Below are 3,831 nucleotides of genomic sequence, written 5' to 3'. Positions count from 1 at the left end.
TGTTTAGTTCAAAGTCTTCTCTTCTTATAATCGGTATAAAATAAAATTTGAGGGCAACACATAAGCAAATGGATCACAAAAGGCACATATGAAAAGGTAGAAATTTATTACTGTACCACATATACACATGACATCATATTTTAGTTATGTAGCCATGTAATTATGTTACCCGTAATCTTTTCCCACTACAACTAGTACATGGTTCAATTAGGCAAAACTAAATTGTGTGCTTCCTAGAACCCAATACTACCAAGAAAAAATAATATGAAGAAGGTGGGGCAATTTTTAAGCTTTAGATATGGCAACACATCCCTGCATATATTTCTTTTTTACATGAGTGGTACATGTCACTGTTGCTGATGTTCAACACCTCATCAGAATATTTGTCATCACTTGCTACCCGGGTGGAAAGTTTCTTATTCTGTCTTCAAAAAGTACATACAACTGCAACACTAGTAGCTGTATGTCCAACTAGAACAGCTAAAAGAAACAAATATTGTTCTTGAATTGTGGAAACATTAAATCTAAGGACAAATGATTGATATATAAATTTGCTATTATTTAAAATTCAAGTATTAATAACTTGATACAGTGTACATATATGACCACTATGAAGAAATGATAGATATGCTGCTGCTTAAAATATTTTTACAGTGGGCATAACCAGTTAATATTTTGTATGATTGTAAATGTCACAATGAGAAAACAAGCTGTATTTTCTAAATTTAGTCTTGTTCTTGGAGGTATGATTAGATCTACATGTAGTCTGGCTTTAACGAACCATTTGAGATGCCTAACAGAACAATTTGAGTACACACATAACAGTGGCGTAAGAAGGTATATATATAAACCATCACTGCTTCTACTGGATCAAGAAAAGTGCCCATGTATACAGACCCTAGCTAATTTTTATTTTCAGCCCACCCACCCCCAACCCCATTTTTTTGGTGAAACAGAATTATTATATATTGGTATTCTTGAATAAAGGCTAAATCAAACCTATCCCAGTGTGTGTGTATTTAATATTTATATATTTACATTATTGATTATTATTTATATTTTTTAAAAGTACAATCATTAAGTACAGAACTAAAATTGAAACATCTTATCTGTGTTATCGATATGAACTCACTCTTAGAATCTCTCGCATACATGTAGCTGGCACCCTCCGACTTGTTTATGTTTGTCCGAGACTGCATGTGTGTACAGGTCGTCATGTGCTGGCCCCATGCGATAATGTCAAACAGAAAACATTTTCAAGCATTTTTAGTTGCTTTTTTAAAAACCATAACTTCAATAGTGATTATCGTAGTCTTTTGTCAAAAGATGATCGCTGCAGATTCTACTCTATATGGTCTTTTCCTGTGGGCAACGAAATTATTTTTCCAAGCTAGCCTCGCCATGTAAACAAAGTGGTAAGTCGTGGATGTTCTACAGAAAATGCCTTTTTTCATGATATGGAATTTACTTCAAATTATTTATTTCTAAAATGATTAATTTGTAAGTTGCACAAAAAAAGAAGTATTTTTATTATTTCTAAAATGCCTTTACTTGTCTTACATCAAATCAAGCTGAAATTATTTACAAAAAACAGTTTTATAGAATGATGGGATGAACTATACCTTTCACAGCAATTTTTATGCATTCATACATGACACAATTATTTATTATCGTAGAATATGTCGAACAGTATTTACATATCAGTATTACAAAAAAGAAATTGAACGGTTTCGTGCACTGATTTTTCCTATTCTGGTCCCATGTGTCGACTTGGGGCCAAACGCAATAAAGCCTAAATGTCTCGAAAGCATCTGTATCATTCTGTTTGATTAACTGCAGCTAGCCCAAGTCCTGGTGTGATGTCACGTCATTACGTAACTCGAGTGTTTTTTCCAGAGAGGGCTAAAAATGCTATAGATTATTACGAATATATATAAAAAAAAAAATCTTTTTAAAATTTCGTAGGATTCATATACATTGTCAACATGATATATAGGTACCAAAGGACAGCAGATCTCAGGCACTTTAAAATATACTTTAAAACATAAAATATTATACTCAGGTTTGTTCACTGAGAAATTCAACTGATTAAAGAGGTTATTTACCTCAGATGTAAAGTGACACCATTCACTACTTTTACACAGAGATCAACGTTTTCCAGATTTATCTGGAATACCAGATTTTTAATTGTCTGTACAGGTGTTTTCGGGAGTTCACTGTTTGTTCAAACATTTTCATATTGTCTCACCAAAATGTGGTTTTGGCTGATACTTTGCATGGAGAGTGTCATCTTGGACCAGTGCACAACCCTAAGCTATGGCCATTAATCCGTTATAAATTGCTAGTCTTGTCACATCTATCAAGCATAAACAAACCTTTAGTATTGATGTTAAATATTTTCGAAACACATGCACGTACATGTATAGAAACAATATAAACCACTGTATGCACTGTTATGAGTATTGCTGTAACTGTTATTTAATCCTGTTCATAAATAATTTTCAAAAACAAAAGTTCTCTTTATTCTGGTACAAAATCTTTAATGAATTGCATTAAAATGCAGGGGACAGTATATCAAAATCTTAGGTAACCGGAAGTCAGTTCATGATACTTAGGTAACCGATTGTTCAATTACGTGAATATAGTTCTCATAACCAATGAGTTAGGCCTACCTAATCCTAAAACACTTGAACTATGGTTCTGTGTTACATTGTATTTAAAAACAAACTGATTTTCACTTTCATGACTGATATGTGGTCCTTTTATTTTGGAATGTAATTGTTCACCATCACATAACCGATTGGCGGTCCTTGTGATTTTAAAGTTGCATAATTTTCCGCATTATTAGTGCCTGCTTGCGTAATAAATAATTTTAACCACTGATATGCATAGATGCCAACTTTTACTGATCAACACCTGTAAGACTGTAAGACTTGTTTCCTATTACATGCTGGAAAAATATAGGGTAGGTACATGTAGGTAGGAAAAACATTTTATTTTGGAAAATAATTTTATTTATGGATATTAAATAAAGGTGTTGACTACCGGTATCCAAAATAACCTCTGCATGTATAGAAATGCATTATGCAAACCAACAATACCATTCATCACAGTGTTTTCCCTAGAAATGAAGTAAGGCATGGTAAAGTGACGTTTTGGGGGCATATTTTATGTGCAGTTTTAAATATAAGGGCTTTTTTTTCCATTATACAATTTTCAAAAGGACAAATACCTTATGGCCATTTTATTTTCTATATCTATTTCATAACTTAATTAAAAAAAGGAAATATGTAGTACTATCCACATAGGTGTGTTTAAAGGCTTCTTTTTACATGGGCAACTTATAAATTTATAAAAGGCAAGGTATTTTGATTTTGAGGGCAACATGGTGCTGACCTATCTTTGGGAGAGTACATACAAAAGACCCCTTGCTGTTTAATAATAGGCAGGTTTACTCTCATACTAACACTTAACTTCTGTACCGGTCCAGGACAGACTTGGTTGAACCTTAATTGGATAGAAACCAGTAAATAAGTTATAACAATTTATTTTAATGAAAACTGAAAAGAAGGGTTCTATATTTATCTGTCCAACAATAACATTTAAAAAAAATGTTATGAATATTATCTTTCCTAGTGTATCTAAGAAATTGTAGACTTAACAATTTTATAATTTGCAATGTTAGTTTCATTCTGTATGCATCCAGTATTAAAGTACACACTTGGTTTGAAGCAATCAATTGGTCCAATGAATAGAAATGCAGTACAAATGCTCAGGATCCTCAAACGAATGTTGAAAAGTAAAGTTTGTTTTATTTAACGACGCCACTAG

The sequence above is a fragment of the Gigantopelta aegis genome, unplaced genomic scaffold (genome assembly GCF_016097555.1).
Source record: "Gigantopelta aegis isolate Gae_Host unplaced genomic scaffold, Gae_host_genome ctg1361_pilon_pilon:::debris, whole genome shotgun sequence".
In the NCBI taxonomy this organism is placed as follows: Eukaryota; Metazoa; Mollusca; class Gastropoda; order Neomphalida; family Peltospiridae; genus Gigantopelta; species Gigantopelta aegis.
This window is presented reverse-complemented; position numbering follows the sequence as displayed.